This window comes from Meleagris gallopavo, chromosome 4 (assembly GCF_905368555.1).
Source record: "Meleagris gallopavo chromosome 4, MGAL_WU_HG_1.1, whole genome shotgun sequence".
NCBI classification, from domain to species: domain Eukaryota; kingdom Metazoa; phylum Chordata; class Aves; order Galliformes; family Phasianidae; genus Meleagris; species Meleagris gallopavo.
The window spans coordinates 37,295,571-37,318,093 of record NC_139407.1 but is presented as its reverse complement, the minus strand read 5'-3'; positions in this window follow the sequence as shown (position 1 = coordinate 37,318,093).

The following is a 22,523-nucleotide window of genomic DNA, read 5'->3' as shown; positions in this document are numbered from 1 at the left end:
TCTGTGCAGCATATGGAGTACTGTAGTTTTACTGTGTGATAATCATTGCTTCAGAATCTGCTTTCAATTACCAGCAAGTCCCAAGTCTGCTGCTGCCTCTCCCAGACATATAGCATGTACTGTGAACTGTAGAATTGCATAATAAAGTATTGAAGCTAAACCAAGCTCTCTGAAAAGACAATTTCCTAAACACTGTTACTCTTCCAACCTGTGAGAAAACTCTCATATTTTAAGAACTTGATTGCCTTTAATTTAGTCTTTAGACTGTTTTATATTAATTTGAGCTAGTGATGCAGACCACTATCACTTGTTTTTCTTAATTTGGGTGCATTAAAGCGTTGCCCAGAGGCTTGAGAGATACAGAGAGTGCTATGAGAAGGACTGAACATCAATACTTACCAGTGAATGAAATTCTTAACAGGAGCAAGAGTTCACTGCTTGCCTTAAATGGGCAACTGAAGTCTTCAAAGGATGTGTCTGTGAAAACCAAGCTCTAAACAATATTAGTGAAATAGTAGCTGGCTAAGGAGAAAGGAAAATAATGATTGCAGAGAGTGAGACCTAGAGAAGTGAGGAAAAGTTTTAGGGGAAGAAATAGTGATTAATAGCAGATGTATTTTGTATTCTCTAAGTGACTGAAATGCAGGTTGGGGAGCTGATGACAACATGGTTATGATGGCTTCACATCTTCTAATGCATCAGTTGTACTGTTGCAGGCAGTTCTATCTCTGCCATGACTACAAAATCACATAAATTACCAAAAGCATTGCCACACTGTCCAGCCCTACAGCAAGATAAATGTAACATATAGCTGTTACACAGCTTTTGTTCCACCACTGTAACTTGGGTGATCAAGTCCTGGGGGACATATGGGGACAGGAATCATAGGAAAAATTGAGCAAGGCAATTCAGAGAAAGAAAGCTAGCCTTGCATGTTCTTTTCTTACATCTCCAATGCTGTTGTCAGTTCTGATATTACAAGCTATTACAAGTCTGAATCCTTCCTATACAAAGAGGTCTTATTTTGTGCTCTGCTTTCTGTTCACGCAACCTCTGCAATTTTATTTTCCGTTGGCTTTGACTCTGTAAGATGAACCGAATGGTTGGAGTGGGAGTGAGGGAAAAGCATTTTGGCTATACAAATTTTATGCTATTGTTCAGTCCAGCATGTATGCTGGCAATGACTGTCCCATTTAACAACAGTATGGCTAAGCAATGTACTTATACCTTTTCTTCTTGATAGCTTTGGTTTTAAGGAGTTCTTAAGCTTTGACAAATTTCGGCAATGGCTATAAATTGATTTCATTTAGTACCTAGTATTTCCCTAAGGCGGTTACTTTCAAAGGCTCTTAGGCTCCTTTCTGTACTTTTGGTAGATTTCCAGTTTTTATGTCCTTGCAGTAAAATGGAAATAACACAGTTGGTTCTGTATAAATAGCCATATAATACTACATCATTGAAAACTTAGCTAGGGGAGGACCCTGTAAAATGCAGTTGTAACAGCATTCTCAGGTAAAACGTACCAGACAGAACAAACAAATAGAGCAAGGCCAAGAATATTCTTCATTTCTGACATGAATGCTGCCAACAGAGCCTGGTCTGCTTCTACACAAACCAACTAAAGCAGCTGGAAAATTGTATATACAAAGCTCATATTGGGAAAAATCTGATGTATAGTGTACTGCAGAACATCTAAAGTGGTTTAGAGAGAATGTACAGTAATTTTATGGCATGGGGAGACAGGGTGTGTGGCACAATGACACTAAAATATGTAACGTTTCCAGTAAGAATCCAAGACTGTCTGAGGCAGATAGAGTAAGAGATCACCAGGCATCATGCTGCTGGCAAATGGCAATACAGAATCACTTTGAGCCAGCAGGATTGCCTTCGTAATTGGTGAGGAGAGTGCAGGTTTTAAAAAAAAAAAAAAAAAAAAAAAAAAAAAAAAAAGCACTCTCCCTTTTTAGGGATTAGAGGTATTACTTCTGATTTAATAGGATATTAGACAACTATGAAGATGCTATAATTGATTCAGATATTTCCAATTCAGTCTTTGTCAGGAACATCTAAAATGAAAATGTATCCATAATGTTGCCTTTGGGTAACATTACTATTGTTCAACCATAAATAAAGTACATTAGCTTTTCTTTAACTGAAATGTTTCAGTAGTTGCTTTTGTTTCCCTCACATTTTTCTAGCATCTGGAAAAAAATATATCCACTAAATGGTTTCATTTACAGAAGTGGTGACAAAAATTGTTTGCTTGAAACCAAGATTAACGTATTCTACTTAATCTATATGTATAACTAGTATTAGTGAGTATTCTTCTACCTCAAAATAATAAAATATTTTTATAAACAAAGTAGTTTTTTCCAAGCTAAACTGGATTTCATAGTCACTGAAGGGCATACGAGCAGAGTAAGGTGACTTTCTATGCATTGAATATGACTGTTTCCAAGCACTAGTTTATATTTACCTTAAGATGGGTAGTGTTTACTGCAGTTTAAGGCAAAATAAATTGTACATAAACAGATTCCTTCCAAATGGTGTCTTCATATCTTGCACAAGAATTTGTTATAGCTCTACTTGCCGTCACTATTTGGACCAAAGAGAGAAAGTAGACTTCAAAACATCCTGTGCAAGTTTCTTTGAAGAACCATTAGCAACTTTCCAACATTTTCCCTGCCAATAGCCACTTGAAAAGTAACTGTAATTTAAACTAAAAGAAAATTGTTTTTTTGGGCAATTCGGATATAATTAACATACTGGTGAAATTACAGCAAAATCTGTTCAACCAGATTTTCTTACCATCCATGTGATGTGTTCTTTCTGGCAATGGTGTTGATAGGAAATCCTTAATCCTGGTTCTGCAGGACCTAGTGAAGTGTCAGGCTGTTCCTGTGTTCTGCTGCCTTTGCTGGAACAGATGGTACGTCTTTGTCTACTGGAGAGAAGATTAAATATGGCTCCCAGTCCTAACGGGTCCCAGCACTGATGTGTAGTGAGCCTCAGTACATTACAGGTTTCAGTAGGTGTGTTTCAGGCTCAGAAGGGATGCAAAGGAGAAATTTTTTTCTTTTTCATTCTGGGACAAACTAGCGAAGCTACCAAACAAATCCATTCTACTAGTCTGGTTTGCAGCCGTGTGAAGATTAAAGTGAGAAGATGCTTTGAAATGCATTCAGAATTTGTTACTTTCAAGTAATTTGTGTGAAGAGAGATAAAGGACTTGAAACACTATGCCTCGTCTACAAGCACTTCAACTACATCTGCCTTGGGTAGAGGAATTGGAAAAAATCCTTTTCTCCTTGGCTTGATCTTGTGCACTAAAGTTAGAAATGCGCATTTGAAAATCGCAACATTTGGCTTCGTGGGAAAGTAAATCAGGTTTATCTGGTTAAGTTGATAAGACTTTTTTTCCAAATTAGGAAGTGATCAATGTGATGAACTCTTGTAGGAGAGCACAATTTTGTCTAACTGACAAGACATTCAAATCTAAATGTAAGGAAAGAGCAGAAGATGTTACTTCTGCTTTCAGTCTGTAACCTATACCTTGTATTTCCAACTGTCTCAGGTTTTGCATCCCTATGGTATTGCCAGGTCAGTTTTCAGTCACATGTTAGCTAGGAAGAGGTTTTCAATAGTCATCCGAAGCATGGCTTCTATGCAAACTTTCAGGCTAAAAGAGGTTTGACCAAGATTTGGGTTCTTATCTAATCTGAATAGAAGTTCATGCTTGAAGTTCACCTGTGGCCAAAATTAAGGATAGTCTATCCTCCTTTCTCCCTTTTGGAAACCCTCACTGCAATTGACGTGCTGCATCTCAGCTATACTAAATATGCAGAATATCAGTTATTCATTCTGTGTGGTGAAACTGTGTAGAAAGACAAACCAAAAAAAAAAAAATAAATTGAATATAGGCCTACAAATGCTTCATAATAATGATTTATTGTCAAGGTTAAAAGCCAACTGATTTCATCATTTCCAGATGCAGTGAGTTGAGGACTGTTACACCATTGTTTATCTAAAGCAGAGCTTACAGAGTGCAATTGTCAAGTATTTTTTTTAAAAAGCCAGATTCTGAGTTCTCTTAACCAGAAAATCTGAAGGAAAATACATTCAGTGAGTGTTTGTGTTCTAGTGGACTTTTGAGTATGACCAACCCTTAGGCATTCATATTTTGATCCTGTTTCTCTTGGAAGGTTGAAGTTGAGCTGTTTCTGTGGTTACATTCTTGGCTTTTTCTTCTGTTAGTTTCACCATTTAAAGGACTGGGCCTCTCTTTTTTTTTTTCCTACTTTGGAGAATTCACTAAAGCTTTGAAAGATCTTGTTCACAAAATTATATGTGTTATTAAAGCAACTGACAAATGCTGTTATCTTCAATTGATATGGAATGTGAAATGTGTTTGTGTATATGGCCAAATATGCTCAGTTGTTGTTCTCTTAATCACTTCCTTTAAGCAGAACTGAGAATCTCTGGGTTATTCAGAGGACGTATAATTCCAGTAGAAATTGGATGAAAAAGCCCTAAAGACCAAAACAAAAAGTATTTCGTAAACAGATGAAACACCATCTCTTGTTCTCACCCCTCATGAAGAGAAAAGCAAAAACCTGGACTGGGAATAAGCCACAAATAAGTAAATAACAATTCTTATGAATTACTTTAATTAGCAACTGAAGTAAGATCAACCATATGTGGCCTACTCTCATTTTAGCCTATATTTCATGATTAAAGAAAGTGAAAGCTCAAATAAGGCACCTCTCCAACTTGTTAATGTTATACACATTTTTAGGATCTCGGGGAGAGGGCTATTCTGTTTCTAACAATTCAAATAAGCAGTTATGTGTCCAGTTAAAACTAGTGTCTGTCTACTATAATTCAGTCATGTGAACATTTACTCTTTCACATCCTACAAGTCAGGGGTAATTGTACTGAAATAATCTTGTGCTGGTACAATTTCAATCAAGGTGATGTTGAAAATAATTAAATACAAGATGAAAAAGATGTGAAAGCTGTTTGAACATTTAATAGAAAATGTGACTGATACTACTCCCTCTCTGACAATGAGCCTGTAAGAGCAAAGGCTCATTTAGACTGCTTTACATATTATCTTAAGAAGAAAGGAAAAAAAGATTTTTCTTTTTTAGTATGACTAATGGCACATTAGCTTGATTCAGACTCGTTGGTAGTGGATTGTGTCTTCATTAAAAATGTATTGTGTGAAAGCTTCATGTCTCTTACGCTCTTAAAATGCTTAAATATTGTATTTTAAAAACCTCAGATGAGGGCTAAGCCATCTCTATTTTTGGCTAAGAAATAAGCAGTCTAAATGCCATCATAGTGACACTGGTATAGTCTTTGCCCTGGTGTCAGCACATTTAAAATGGTGCTGAAAAATTGGAGAGGGCAAAGAGGACACAAAAAATGAATTAAGGACAAAGGGAGAAAATGTGCTGCAGTGAGGGAATTAAGGAGCTACAGTTTATCAAAAGGAACACAGATGTTATTGAATTACAAGGTCTAAATGTCTTTATGGGGAGAAGAGAGATGGATAGTAACGGGCTTTTCAATCTAGGAGAAGCATGACAAGAAACAGTGTTCTTCTAGCTAAAAATGAAGTGCAAATGTTTGAGTGAGGATAATCAACTAGACAAAAACAACTCAGTAGCATCAGAGGAGAGGGTTTGTTATCTTTTACTTTTTTCAAATTTAAGGTGAAATGCATTTCTAGACAAATCCTTTATCCAACACGAACTTTTGGGCTGAATGCAGGCACACTTTAGTTTTCTTATTTTTGAAGGAAAGAGTAAAAGATTAATTGTTCCCTTTTAATACATGAAATAAAGCTAACAACACCATGGACTGCCTCGTTTGCCTAATGTGTTCAAGATGCCCCCTTATAGCACTATACCTCTCATAGGAGTGGGGGATATGGACCATCTCACAGTAGTCTTAACTGAATAATTTTAGAAGCTCTCCAACCTGCTCAAGAAATCTCTTTCATCTCTACACCAGGTCCTTGACTTGTGTATTTTTTAGTTATGATAGTCTTGGTAGTGGCCACTTTTTTTTTTTTTTTCTGTCTCATTTCTTGGAGAAAGAGAAGCTTGGGTGAAAAAAATAAACCTCAGCCTGCTATCCCCCTTTCACCTCCAATCTTAAAAGTATACATTTTGTTGTTCTAAATTTTGCTTAAATATTGCCCAGTCTCTTGTGTCTTTAATACAGTACGAGTAAGAAACAAGCATTGGCTAGGTGCGCAGCCGAAATTCAGCCTGTCAGCTATCTCATGGCAACGTTCTTACTTCCTCAGAGCTGTTTTTCCCACTCTTAGGAAACCTCTGCTGGTCACCTCTGCTGATGCAGATTTGTATGAGCGCGGCACACAGGCTCTTATTCGTTGCTGCTGAAAATGTAGAGCTCATGGTAATAACTACATTAATAAACAGTGTTTTGTAGCTTAGAATTTGCTCTGTCAAATAGTGTTATCATGCTCTGTGACTGTTGTATTTTCCACAGAAATTATAGGAAGCATTATCTTTGGAACAGCCTACGTGTATTTGGTGTAGAATTGCTGATCTTGTTTGTAACTAATTCTGATATAATTTGGGCTTGTGTGTGTTTAAAAATTCAGTAAAACCATGGTAGTTCCATCAATATTGGACAAAAATCCCCAACCTGAAGATTTAGCAGAGATTTTCTGCTAAACTAGGACCTGTTTCCAGCTGCCTACTTTTATAGTTAGCTGCAGAATTTCTGTATGGAAAATATATAATATGAAGCATACGTGAGAAAAGGGTCAGACTGAGAAAGAAATGTAACTATAATCCCACAAAACATAGTTGTAACAAATGCTGACTGGCTTTCAGATGTACTGATGGCTTGTGTCACACTAGAAGCCGAGGTTCCCACTCCTTTCAATGAGGCAAAAAAAGCTTTTCTACCACTTTGTGGCCAAATTTACCTTCCTTTTTTATACAAAAGTTATTGACAGGGTTGTAATTTTCTTACTGTATACATTTCTTTTTATTTTGAAGAAATCTAGAGAACTGTGACATTTTTGTGTTCAATTTCTTGAATTGAAACAGTTAATTGATACAGTTATTATATAGCATATTTTCCCTGTAAGGCTGTAATTGCTTGAATAATATATATGGTGAGAAGCCACGCCTCTTTAAATTTAAATTTTTTTTAGAATTGTAGTTATTCCAACAAAATAGGTATTTTTATATAAGGACTATTAAATTTATTTCTCTCAGAATGTTCATTTTGAATCAGAATATATTCAGATAAAAATTTATGTAGAATAATTTGCTGCAAAAAGGCAAATATTTTGTAGTTGGCACGTTAAGGGAATGCTATACTCTTAAGAAGTACCTTACGGATTAAGTAGTTTTCTCTCACACAAGTTTTATTGGAAAAAAATAATCAATTTAGATGCTCTAATGGAATGAGCTATAGCAATAACTATACAGAAAAGCGCACACCATTTTCCAATTATGTTTAAATGCTCAGATATTCAGTACCTCTGTAAATATATTTTAAAAAGAAAAATAAATTGGTAGTGGTAGCACTGCTAAACTATGCTATTGATTTGTCTTAAGGACTCCCACTGTATATCACATCAGCCAGAGGTTGTGATTGCTTTAGAAAGTTTAGAAAAATGCCTGGAAATGTATCAATTGCACATCCGAGTGCCAATTTTAATACAATTTCTTGTGTTCCTGACCCACTGATCACTCTGGGAACCACGAAGCTGAGCCACCCTGCAGCGCTGGGGAGAGAAAGCTGAAGGTAGCAGGGGAGAGGGGCTGGGATTACAGTGCATCATCTGCTCAGGTCATCCTGGGCCTTTCGAGTTTAATCAGGCTTTCTTCATCCTCCATTACACTCATTAGGTCCTGTTAGGCTAGTGCTCGATGTTGATCTGTATCTTGGTCAAGACAATTGCTGTTGATTAACTATAATTACCAGTAATGGTCCCAACCTGCTTTCAAGCAGACTGCTGCTGTCATCTCCAGGCTGCTGCTCTATGATGAACAGTCCAAATCTGCTTCCCGCTGGCTGCCTTGCTGTCTGACCCAGCAAGTTTCTTCTTGTGTGGGCTCAGCCCCTCACCCTTATACTTGCTGCCTACAAATACCCGAACCTCCTCCTAAGGTATGTAAGAGGTAAAGGTAAAGAAAGGAGGAGTGTCTGGTATGGGGAATGGGAAAGAGCTGAAGCGAAGAATTAAAATAAAATACAGAACATGACAAATAACCATGCAATATATGAACGATAAGATTCAATGCTAACAAAGGAATCTAGTCCTTTGTACTTTGCAGTTCAAAGCAATACATCATAAACAAGAGCCCAAACTAAAAATATATTCTGTATGTTTAAAACAAAAACAAAAAACAAAGCCTTCATCTGAGCCAGTTTTCTTATGTATGTCAGGTTATTTTGGGAAGAATTGTCCTAAAGATCAGACATTTTATGTTCAAATACTGCTACAGCATTTATCTTTTAGCTTGAGGATGGTATTCTGGTTAGCCTTATGAAAGCCTCTATATGCTGAGCCTCTACCATGACAATAAATAATCATGAGTTGAGTCAGAATTTATTGTTAATTGTAGTATGAATACTAAGGTCATGTAAATGTTTACATTCCCAATTCATAGTTACAAATAATGCCTGCTAAACTGACTTTACAAATAATTTGAGGAATAAAACAGAACTCTAGTCATTTATGCTTTTTTTTCAGCAGGCATCAAAAGAAAGATTATATTAAACAAAACAAAAACCATTAGCCGAGTTTCGAAATAAGGGTAGACAGAAATGCTACTCTAAACAGCTAGTACACTTTCAAAGCCTGACGAATGTAGCCATGGTCACAGAGCCCAGAATTTGGGTATGCACCTGATACTACAGTTGAGCACCTGATACTGCAGTTCAGATGAGGTTTTAACTATAAGCAATTCTCAATAATTTAAGGCAAGATATTTATAAGGAGGGAGGATACAGTAAAGTGATTGACATTTATCTTAAAAATACTCCTCGAGGATAAAAGAATACTAGTTTAGTTGCAAAGCTGAACGCTTTAATGTTTTAGTGCATCTGTTCTTGCAGTGTTGAATTGCACTGGTTAATGTTTTCACTTAAAACATTGAATAAAGCAAGAGAAATTATTATTTTCATGTAGTATGTCTACACAGTAGTTTATATATAAGATTAGCTGTAGAACTGTCAAGGAGTTCTAAATTTCAAATATTTGATTTGGATTCTAAATAATTCTTTTCTAAGATAGTTGCAATATGCTACATTGAAAGAAAGGAAAAGCCACTGAATTTCTTGTGCTTTTCTTGTACCATGGGTAAAATCTATCTGAAGTCGCAAAGCCACTTAATTTTATTGATACATCAAGATACATGCCACTTTTAAAGATGACTGCTCCTGCCATCAAAATGCCTCTGGTATCTTTTGTCTTTATGTGGCAAGACATAATGACAATCAATACTGTTTTACAGCTGTTCTACATCTCCACAAGAGATGCATATTTTTCAATACCACAAGACACAAGTCGTTTGTTTGATGGTTAAACAATCTGGAAAGGAAAAATATTCTCTAGCATATGTGGTGAGTGCAATGGGTCTGATAAATTGTAGTAGTACTCATTTTTATCTGCTCAATCCTGGGATGAAATAGCTTTCTTTTATGTAGCTTTCTTTGAAACATATGCATCTCAAACTTCATCATAAAACAATCTTTTATAGCACACTGAGGATCTTTCAAAGTGCAATACACAAACATGCTATATCCATATTTATATACCGTAGTCAGATTCCTGTAAACAAATGTACACTGCATGAATATGCGCTCTACTTCTGGGAGTATTTATGTTCTTAATGCATGTGTGCTTTCAGAATCTATGCAGTTATATAACTAGATAGTTGTGCATGACCTGTGTGTGTTATAGATGCACAGATAAAACAGTACACGCTCTGGTAGTTTAATTTTTTTCTGTCAGTTCTTTGTTGAATCAAGTATTTGACCTGTAAAATCAAGTCAGTTTCCAAGTAAGAAATTCTAAATAAAATTCAGCGTAAAACAATTTTATTAACAAAATTAACAGTAAATACAGTCCCATTGTGAATGTTAAATTTCAGTTTAAAGAGTGCCCCATATTTAATAATAGCTGTAAATAGGATTTTTTTATACAGATGTATGTGTATGTGTAAAATACTATGTATTATTAAAAATTTCTTTTTTCAACAATTATTTTTGCTGTTAATAGGGGAAAGAAAAAAAAAAAAAAAAAAGGAGCTTGCTAGCCGGGAAATCAAGTCTTAGAAAGATCAAATCCTTGTGACAATTTATTGTGGAATAAGCCACAATTGTTTTCCAATTGAGATGTGAAATTGTGGTCTTGCAGTATGTGGTCAATCAAGATATTTGTTTTTTTATTTGCTGTTTCTTGCAAGAACGGGGTTATTAGCCCCTGAAGTCTTGGTTACATGCTAGTTTTAATAAATACACTTTGCCCACATAATTCTCACTGTAGCTTCAGGTGGATTGTGGAATTTTCTTCACTTCCTCTCATAAATTACTCTGCAGTGTTGCTGTGCACTGTGCAGCAGCTGCAATACTGCACTGCTACTGTTCAGTGCTTCTCCCCAAACTTCTGACCTTTTTTATTTAATCTTACTTTTTTTTTTTCTTTTCAGTTGAATTTGTACCGGTGTGCAGTTTCAAACACCACACATCACAAACTGTTACTAAACCATTTTTATAAAAGCTTAAGCTACCATTTTCCAATTGCATCTTTGATTTTTGCTTGGCAGCCTACAAATGGATTATCAAAAATTAAAAAAAAAATATTAGAAGGAAACAGCATCAATTTTAGGTGCCTTGCTTCCTCTCTGATTCTCACTCAGTTTTGGTAAGTGGGGATTAATGAAAGCTTAGAAGCATTTCAGAAAGCCTGCACCCACATACTGCCATCAGCCCTCTTCTTGAACGTGCAGAGGAAGCTGAGGCAGAAAGGCAATGGGGAGAGTATATTAAGTTTTTTTTTTTTTTCTTGCTGCTCACCAAAATAATATTCACTGGATTTTTTTAAAAGTACTTAGTGTTTTCACTCTTTTCTGTTCCAGTTCTGTGGGCCTCGTTGAGAAAAAAAATGCCTGGTATTTACACTTCCTCCAATAAATCAAACTTGATGAGTGTGATTTTTATTTTTATTTTTAATATTTTTTTCCATCTGATTCAGTTGACCTTCTTAGTAAACGTTTGTTCAAATTGTATTTAATAGCCAAAGCAGTACCATTTTCTGTTTAGGACTGACTGACAGTAGAATATTCTAGCTGAGAGCTGCAAAGTCAAACCACAGACTGAGACACTGTACAGACTGAACATCCTCAGGGTCTGCCAGCAGACTGTTACTTGCAAAATATTATCAAATCTAACTATGAATTCTGGAATAACACTTTCTTGGCTATGTGTATAGGCAATGAGGAGTGTAGTTACTATGTTTACATTTCTTGCTGGAAAGTCATAATGAGATGCTTGCTGGGATGCATGAAAAATCTCTCCTGTGAGTATTTCCTGGCAGTTGTGCATGTAAGAAGTGCTTTCATTCATCAGCATACTTTGTGCTTTATGTCCTTCGGGCTTCACTGTTCCAAACCTGATGAAGTAGTAATGACTGGAAATTCCAGCACTTTCCAGCAATGCTTTTTCCATTGTGGCAATGCCTGGGCACTGATTTCTGGGTTCTCACCTTGGCGCTCATCTTTCCTTCTGACAAAATTGCAACTGTGTGAGTCGTGCCTGCAAACAATAGGGTTCATGTGTCTGTCCTGCGGATAGGCAGCAGTGCAAGGCTGGAAGGATGGAACTGCACAGCTGCAAGGATGGGCAGAAGCTGACAAGAGCTCCTTTCCTTCACAGCATTGCTGGTAGGTTTGTTTGCAGGGCCGTTTTACACACAGGTTAATGAGTGTGAGTTCACTTGATGTTCTTTAAAGCACTGCTGAGGGGAAAGACTTTAAAAAGCTCATAAGTAGGTAACAGCTTGTAGTTTTCTAACTCTAGCTGAATAAATACAATTGAAACTGGGTTTTCATCCTCATTTCAAAGGAGTTGTATTGCTGTTTGTCAGTACAAACAAGTAGTTTATGAAGCGAGGCAGGTAAAAGCAACACTGAAATTGCATTCAATGCTTTAGATGGAAAAAAGTCCTATTCCCTTCCCTGGGAGCAGGCTATGTTTAAATATTTATATTCTGAAATGGTAGAATGCGTGTTATTTCTGTCATGATTTTGCTTCTACTCTGATATCTGTGATATTATTTTGTCTACCCCCGTGCATATTTGAGGGTGTTCGCTGCAACACATATCGCCTTCGTAGTCCACGGCGGCCCTTGGGCTTCAGAAGCCGAGGTGAATTAAGCCTACCGTGAGCTCTAGAAGCCCGGGCCGTACGGCACACACCGGCGCCCCGTTCTTCTCAGGCAGGCTTAGCCCTGCGCGCAGCGGGAGCCATTTTTCGGCATTCCGCAAGCGGGTGCTGCCATCTAGTGGCCGCCAGCGGGAGGCGCCCGACCGGCCTCCCTTCAGCTCCGCGGCTGCGAGAAGGGAAAGCGGCGTTCCGTACGCTTATACGGGAGGAGATCCCTCATGGAAGGGTTTGCGCCGAGCTGTGCGGGAGAGAAGGGTCTCTCCTCAAGGGATGTCCCGAAAAAAGGAGGTCAATGAGCCGGCTCGGCTGTCAGCCACGCATATAGCAAAGCCTCGGTGTTGGAAAGTTTTCATTGACAGAGATGTTTGTTAGTGATGTAAAGTTTGAGGGTGCTTTTGATTTTTAAAACTTTTTCTTGAGTAGCATGAGTCCAACACACTTTAATGATAAAAAGAAGTCCTGGCATCCATAGGCATGCTTTGTAACTTGCTTTTTAAGGCAGGGTAAAAGGACTTGGTTTCTGTTTGATTTAGAAATTTTCCTGCAGTTTTCCCAGTCCAGACCTTGAGCCGGGATGCTCCTAGCAGTGATAGGCACCGACAACCAGATCAACAGGAAAAGCCTTTTCCCATTAGTCAAAGCAAATGACATACATTGACATAACTGCAAAAAGTAAATAACCTCAGTATTAGTTTAGTTTAACTCGAGAATGTGGTTCTTGACCCGGGAGATCGTGCTATTTATATATATATATATATATATATATTTACATATTTATATACTTACGTGTGATTAACATCATACTATTGATGAAAGCTGCGAGTACATTTAGCTTTCAAGTGCTGCATCTCAGTCTTTCTTTTGCAGCAGCGCTACTCTGGCTAAGGGCCTCTGATCACCATGGGCAGGCTTAAAAAAATTCTTTTCTCAGATCTGGGCAGCAGCAGCAGTCTTCTCTAATATCCTGCTCTCCTGGGTCTCCAATGAGAACAGAGAGAAGAGTTTTGCCCTTGATATTTAAAGCAAAAACCCGCTCTTCTGATCAAAAATACCGTAGCACATTTTCTGCCTTTTGTAAAATTGGATTTTGAAGCTGAAGTTTGTGTCACGTTGAATACTTTACAGCATATTTTTTTGAGGGTCAAGAAACTAGTTTCAAGAGGCTCTTCACATGCATTTCTCTTCAGGTTAGAAATCCAATGTGATATGTTCTGTTTAGTGAGTTTTCAGGAACAGTGCCCTGATCTCATCTTGATCTCTTCTCTCTCTTTTCCAGCACTCATGCTGGGGCACAGATAGACAAGTGGAAAATCGAAGAGGAAGGTTTTGAAGAGAGAAGAGGCATCACCTGGGGTAAGTGAGGGACAATGCTGGGGGAAGGATGAAGTGAGTCAGCATGACACACGTCCTCTTGGAAACCACAGCAAGATTTTCCCGGTGCAGCGTATGAGACTCTTAAAAGCAAAATCCAGACAGAGTCTGTCTCTTTATAAATCTTTTCTCCCTTTCCATTACTAGTTGGGTATTGTTGGCTCTAAGCCACCTGATTTTACTATGATTTATTAACTGCTATGCATTATATATGAGATTCAGGTTTACTGAAGAGTTACCCTTATGGTCAATGTTGCATACAAATCAGCTACTGTTAGAGAGGTTTATTGCATCTTTTTATGTGACTAGGAGTTTTGTTAGGTAGTGCTAGAATTTGTGACTTGTAAAACAATGCCTTCCAAACAAAAAAGGAAAATCCTCATCTGTATTTCACATGGTGCATGTACCACACGACGTACATCATATAGCACTATTTGGCTTAAGATCATTCCTAAAAACCTGAACACTTGGACAGGGAGGGGAGTAGAGCGGAGAGGTAGAGGGCTGTTTTTTCACAAAGTTCCTAATAAGCATATACTAATTGTTAAAGAAATTAGTGCTTTGTACTGAAAAAGAAATGAGGGGACAAATTAAATACGGGAACAGATGTTCTGCTGTATGGAAATACAGTTTGCAAAACTACCTGTGGTTTACATGGTAATACAGCTTATCTGAGAAATGCTGCTGCCTAAGGAAGTCACACGGGTATGTGTCCCTTATTACTGCTCTTTCTCACATTATTTGGTGGAAGCTCTGTAAGATAGTTGGGCTTTTGTCTATAGACTTGTCTGTGGATGTTCCAGTGCTGAGCAGGGTCTCTTTTCCAACAATGATTATTTCTTTATAGCATCTTTCATTTTCTATATTTGTGTTAATTATGCTCTAAAGTAACTAAATCTGGGGTTAAAAAAGATGATGATTTTCAACTCAAGAAACTATTTTTTTAAGAAAATATGCTTCAACACTTTAGAGATTTTCATTTCTATTTTTTGCAATGGACAGGGAGAGGGCAGGAAGAAGAAAGACGTCATTCATATTTTACTTTTCCTTCTTTTTTCTTTCTCTTTTCCCCCAAATAATGCAGTGAGTTGCAGAGGCAGAAATGACTATAGGGATGTCAAAAGGATGTGGGGAGGATAAAAGGTGGAATACAGGGATTCACCGTATCTGAAATTTTACTGTTACATTTAAGCCACAAGCACGGCAATCTGTTTCAGACTGACATGTGTTGTGAAGTGTTTGCGATGAAAGGAGTTATTGTTAGGTAAAGCCATTTTGTCATAAACTTACTTTAAGGAAATATTTCTGATTTTGATTCCTCACCAAAGACGCTCTCAGCAATCTACTTAAGTGTTTATTGATGTTATCCTTTTATATGTTTTCCTTACGTTACGTTCCTTTTTTTTTTTTTTTTAATTTATTTAGTAATTAAAAAAAAAAACAGGAAAAATAATTATTTGAATGAACTTTTTGCCAACTTTTGTTGCAAGGTTATATAATATTCCTAGAAGGTAGTTTGTAGAGAGCCATGTTACAAGAACAGAAAAGTCAGGAAAATGATTCTTATTTTTCAGAATACGAATTTAGTATCGTTTCATTTGTTCCAGATATGAATAGCTTGATAGCTTCAGGCAGTTTGTAACCGACTCTCCTTTCACTGTTTACTCACAGTTAAGCTGTTTCATTTTGTTTTATTCTATTTTTCACAGACGAACGAAACAACCTATTAAACCAAACTTGAGGGGACTCCTCTGTGGTGTCCAGTTACAGGAATTTAACCTGACAGACCACAGAAAGATTTCAAATTAACTTTTCATCTTTGTTTTGAGTTTATTTCAGGCATTTTATAGATAATACAAGCTTCTACATTTGTAATATATTAGATTGTGTCTCACTAACACTGTCTTCAGAAGCACGAGTTGTTTTATACACTGATAAAATTGAAGATAAATTACCGAGGGGGAAGAAAATGATTATTGCAGCTTTGATTTCACCTTGTCTTAATGCAGGGCTGATGTTGACACACATTGTTTCTCTTTCACTGACACTTGGAACTCACACAAGGCTCCCTCCCCTTGGCAAAGCAGATACTGTCTGTTCTACAGACAGAAACCTAATTAAAGAGAGTGCTACCTGTGGTAAGGGTGTTTAGAGATTCACAGAGTTCAAGCAACCAAAGCAAAGCATTGGTTTTCAGCTTTTAGATGCATTCCTGATAATGTGCTGCATAGGGTGTTCTGTTGTTGTAGGTTGCTTGTCTGTTTTTTGAGGAAGCCAAACATGATGTAATGCTTAGCTGAAGCAAATATCCCCATTGTATGTCACTTTTTTCTCTTCTACATGTTCTGTAAGTTAATACTCTCTCATAATGAAAAATTAATGAAGAGAAATAACGTGAATAAATATGAAACGTTTAGCAGATGACTAGAACAATATTATTAACCACTGGAATTATACAGCTTGATGAAATCACAGCACTGAGGCAATATTTTGACTGACTTGTTCGGTTTCCTGCGTGAGTGACACAGCAAACATTTCATGGCTTCTTACATTGGCATTTCAAACACTCCTTGTTAAAGTTAGTGAAAACATAGCATTCTCTTCCACCCTTGCCATTTGAGTATAAAAGGCAACGTATTAGCTCATCTCTGATCTTCTTACAGTCTTCATCAACTCATTTGTATTTTTTTCTACTTTGTCTATGCTGAAGAGTAGAAAATTTCTCAAAATGTCAAAATGTGCAGATTCAACACAGCAAGAAGTATATTAGCTGTGGTTTGAGACTACGTATCTGTATTTCTTAATCACGTTATACAGTTATTGGTGTTAGTGACTGAACAGACAAAACCAGAATGAATGGGTAAATATGGTGATATTTATGTGTATCTGATTATCCATATATTGCATAAAAAGTACTCTGCTCAGAACTGCTTCAGTAATTGTGAAGTGTTCCAAGATAATCTGAAGACACGTTGCTATTTTAAGGCAATGATATTGGCATCTGATATGGTGATCTTGTGCCATGCTCTCATAAGATAGGTTACTATGTAGCAACGGTTCGATATCATCCTTTCTCTGATAGACCACTTAACTATCTCAGCTTTTCCAGTGATCATCTCATTTATCTAGGATTATTGCAGTGAATTTACTGTTTGGTTTTCTTCCAGAACTGAAATGTCAAGTCCGGTGTCATGTATGCAGTAGCTTTGTGCTGTGAGAGCTCAACAGATCCACCAAAAGCTGCTAGTAGTTGATCTTTGGATAGAGCTAGAAATAAATAAATCCTCTTTAGCAGATCAATATTCATCCCATTTAATGCTTGATGCGAAACATGTGGATTTGAAGTAGTAATGCTGATGTACAGCTAATCGTTGAAATGGGCATTAGGGCTTTTATAGCATGGCAACATATTGTCAGACAGGAAGTAGGAAAGTGGTGAGTGCATCCTAAGGGGGGAAAAGAACTCCGTAGCAATATGTAATTTAATGCACATTTGTAATCCACAGAGTGTCCTACATTGTAGTGATTTGCTAGGATACCAACTAATACTGTACATGCAGTGTTTATGCCTGGAATTTTCTTAGTAAAACAGATGATTCCCCCTTCAGTAGGTCTTTGAGTCTAAATACAGTCATACAGGCAGATTTTAAGAAATAACTTTCCTCGCTAGTACTCTCATTTCCACTAGTTCCTTACCTATCCAACTGTACGCAAATACATGGCATGAGTACTTTCCATGGTACAGAAAATATATGTTCAGTAGTGAGCATGCATATGTATTTCTGTAGACATGTATACCTGCCTGTTAAATTGCTGTCTAGAATTTGTATTGTTTAGGCTTGAGAGAAACCAAAGGACAGTTTCCAGAGAATGGGTAATATATCAGTAAAAAGATTCTGGGGCAGTTTAAAGCATACTTGTGATAGACAATTTTTTCTTTAAGATGTGATTTGAGGGGTTTTTGTTCTCCTTAGTCTACTGTAATAATTGAGTATTTAAAGCCTTTTTTTCTTAAAATGAATAAATGGAAATCTTATGATCTTATGAATTATTATACTGCAGCAGATAAAGATGATATTGGCAAACGTGAAAAGCTGAGGGTTTTCTTCTGTGACAAAGCTATGCTCTGATTTTATTGTCTTAATGTCACCATGCATAGCATAGTAATGGTTTACCACTCCAGGTATACTCCAGGTTTCAAGTTCTGCTGCAGTTTCCAGATGTGCTGGCCAGCACATACCTTCCTTAAACAGTAATGGTGGACAGTTACTGTAAGATGAATTCTCTGAAAGACCTCAGCCCTTTGGTGACTGCAGGAAATAGCCCATGTCTTTTTCAACAGGCGGAAGGACTTCACCAAAATTAAGAAGTCTCATCATCTTTAAAGAAAGAAAAAAAAAAAAAAAAGGCATTTGATTCATACTCCCATTATGTAAGTGATGTTACAAACAGTTACCTATGTTGTGTAACATGATAGAGTACATTTGTGTCAAACTCTTTCTGTTATTGTTAGCAGTTTTGCTAAGGAATATTTTAATCTTAGAATTACAAGAAACCTTTAAAGAAATACCTACTGGTGCAATGCCTATTGGACTTCTGCACCTCTGGAGATGAGATAAGGAGTGGTAGATCTGTTAGCTCTCTAAACTCTTCTAATCTCTAATCCAGTTTCAGTGACCCTGATAAGAATTGGTAAAAGTGATAGGTGCTTCTCATGTTGCTTACCATAAGAGGGTAATTTGTGGAAGTACCCACAGAGCAACTTCATTTTAGGTCTGTTTGCCTAAATACAGTGTATGACCTTACATTAGCATGAAGAGAAAGCAGGAGACGTGTACAGGTGATGACTCCTCTGAATTGGAATTTGTGAGCAAGAAGTTCTCTGTTGTGAGAAAGAAACGGTTGGTCTGATGCTGTATATCTTGTCTGTTCTCTATTTTGTTCTTACTTAATGTAGTGCTCATACCTTAGTTATTCCTTTTGTATTTAAATAGATATTTTGAAGAATCATATATTAACTTTGCAATACATTATTGAAGACTTTGAGAAATCAAAAATATATTTCGATTTACTGTATCAAAATCTCAATCAAACAATCAGAAATCCATTCTTCTGCAGTGCTTCAGTGAAGCTGTTTTTAACACTGATACAAACCCTTCCATTTCTCCCCAGCACTGAAAAGGGCTGAAGTTTTCCACTATTATAGGCTCAAACCTGATCCCAGAAAAGACTCTTACACTGTATGACAAAGCTAAGGAACTATTAGGATTCTGCACTGATTTTGTGAAAGATTCTTTGAAGTTCAACCTGCATGGCCCATGTTTTGTTTGTTGTTGGTTTTTTTAATTTTTTTTTTAATGTCTCTTTTCTGAATTTTTGTTTTGTTTTTCATTCTGCTTTCAGAGCGCATAGACGGGTTCAGGCAGGAAGTACAGCCTGAAAGGCTAGGCCAAATCCAGAGGGATTAGTCACAGCAAAAGGCTGCTGTGTGATCCTGAGTTACTTTCTTAGTAGTGTGGCAGAAAAAGAAAACACATTCCTGGATGTGTACAGATCTTTATGCAATGCAAATCCATCAGACAGATGGAAAATGAAGTCATGTTGATATGGTATTTAGGAACATTCTTGTCAACACAAATGCTGATGGTGGTGTCTTTTTCTTTTGGTTTTTAAATAGCAGGTGATTTTTATGAAACATAGTCAACATTTCTATAAATCATAGTTTCCAATGACAGCACAGCAGATTTATTTTTTTTCTGCTCTGACTTTTGGAAAAGCATTATGCCTAAAGGGGAAATGAATGCTTCTTATTCAAAGTAGTAGTTCAAGGGCAAGTTTTCACCCACTTAAGCCTAAGCTGAGAAAGGAGAGACTATATTTCTTTTCTTTTTCGTTTTCCCTTCTGCTTCATTTTGCCTGGTGACCAATGAAACAAGTTTGATGAAACTGTGAAGACTTTCACCTTTTCTGTACAGCTACTTTTAATTGACTTTGTTTTTGTTTTCCCCTGGTGTTTTGTATCCCCTTAGAATCGGTGCAGAGAATTCTTTGGAGATACCTTTAGATAATATCTTATGTGAACTAAAAATTTATAAAAATTCCAGATTTATTTCCCACCAATTAATGGAAACTTCAAGAATAAAGGCAGTGAGGAGTGGCAAAAAAAATTAGAAGGCTGCTTTGGATTGTTGTCTAAACACCTTTAAAGAGGAATAATGAGAAAATTTTAGTTATCTGGGGAGATCATCATAGAATGGCCTGGGTTGAAAAGGACCACAATGGTCACTGAGTTTCAACCCCACTGCTACGTGCAGGGTTGCCAGCCAGCAGACCAGGCTGCTCAGAGCCACATCCAACCTGGCCTTGAATGCCTCCAGGGATGGGGCATCCACAACCTCCTTGGCAGCCTGTTCCAGATGGGGAGTGCTGCTGCAGTTGTGATGGTTTTGTTGCCAATGTCTTTTTTTTTTTGTCTTATTAATACAAAATGCAGGAGAGTTTATTTGGTGTGTTCTACATAAGGAATGGTTTGAAACTTTCAGCTCATGTAGAATATCATGTAACTGTTGTTTCTGCTGAAAATCTCCTTTTAAGCTCTTTCCTACAGCCAAGTCACTTTTAGTTTTTCACAGTTCAGAGAGGACATCAGATATCCAAATACCTGCATACAAACACCATATATTTGCCTCACTTAATGATCTTGTGTTCAGAGGTCTAATACCGAGGCTGAAAGAGTGAGCTGGCACAGAGGAGCCGGAAAGAGATCTTGTGTTATACTGCCGTCGTGTTAAAAGCCTCTCTTCCTTTCTCCTCAACTAAAGGTAAATGACAACGGAGGGTTTTGTTGTTTTTTTTTTTTTTTTTTTTTCCCCTTTTATAGTTCTGAATACAGAAAGAACAGCAGAGGGAGCCCCTGCATGGCTTAAATCGTTGGTCTTGAAGAAAATGGAGGAAGCGCCTGCACGGGGTGCCAAATCTGTGCCGCCCTCTCTTGAGCCTTTCTCTTGAAGCAGCAGTTGCAGAAGGCACTGACGAGAGCAGCCACCCCCAAACACCCACATTTCCTATAGCAACCAACTGAGGTTTAGGGCACAGATGCTGATAGTGTCATTCTTCTGGAGTAGCCCACATTGTGACTGCTGTGTGGGCCGGGCTTATTGTGACCAGCAAAGTGCTCTTGTGGAATGCCAGGAGATTTGTTTAATTACTCTTCTAATTGTATTTGAATCTGTTGCATATTAAGTAGGCTTTCATCATATATGTGTGCATGGCATGCTAAGAAAATATCATATATATATATGTATATAAAAATTATTATATATAAATATATATATATAAGCACTGATTTTTTACATATATATATATATATAAGAATTCAGAGTATTGATTTTTACATGTAAATTCTGTCTTTTAAGCATTTGTTTTCCATCTGCACTGTTTGTGGAGCCATTGAATATTCTCCTCCAAAGTTATGTTGTAATGTATTCTTACCAGCAGTAACAGATACACCGGTTTTTCCACTGATTTCTGTTGGCATCTGACTGAACACTAACAGTACTTGTACAAGCCTGAGCAGCAAATCTAGAATCAAAATATCTCTAAGTTTCACTCTTCAAAGATGTGCTGAAATAGCCTTTATTTTTTTTAAGATAATTTTTATTTCACAGGAAAGCACAATGTGCTGTTAAAGAGATGACAATGCATTTCAGCTGTAGCTGGTCAATCTTTTTTCTTTCTTTCTTTCTTTTTTTTTTTTTTTGGCAAATATTTTAAAATTCAGGATGTGACTCATCAATTTTCAGACATTCCCCTGAACATATTTATTTTGAAACAGTGAGTCTTTGAGGTTCATAGTAGGTCCTCAGGCAGAGTTGGACACAGAGAACATCAAGTTTTCTGGAGAGGTTCCTAATTCTCTGTGAGAGAAGCAAAATCCAAATGCACCAGCAAACTCCTCTGGACTATTAACTTGGTCCTTGTTTCTCCCTCTCAAAAATTTTGAAAGGACTTCATTTCTACTGTAGTTTGGAAAGTATCAAAAGCTTGCTAAGATGTGAAAACTGCTTCCTTGGATGAATTTATGATGATGATGAAAAATTATGCGCAGATAGCCATCCTTATTGCTTCTCTGTTAATCAAAGTGAAAAACATCGACATCTCAGAGGCCACAAGAGAGTTGGAGTTGCATCATATTCTGATCCTTACAGTCATACCTATATTTATTACCTGTTTGCGTAGAAACGTAAGAGAATGCATTGTGTGTACAGATGAGCTTTCTCTTTTTGCAGAGGACTATGTCTATGCAGAGCAATCTCCAGACAGACTCTTTCTTGCAGACAGGTGTATTCCTCCACCCAGCTCCACAAGCATTGCTGCATCTTTCTATTTAAGTTTTCATTGCTGTGTGAGCATGGGATTTGACAGGATCAGAGGTTACTAGCACACTGCCTTTACTGCTATTTCACTACGGCCAGTGAGCCAGTCTTGAAATCTGTATTTTATTTCTCCTGTGTTATTGTTGGTGGGAGATATATTTCGATCCTGTTCCTGCTGTCATTATTTTATATCGGCTCTTGTTAGTCTTTTGTGTTTCTCATCTACAGCCTCGGGTCAATTTGAGTCTGATGGCTTTAAATCCTCCTTGTTTCAAATATAAGAGTGTTGCTAGTCTTCACTTTTACCTTTACATCTGTCCTGGAACTGTAATT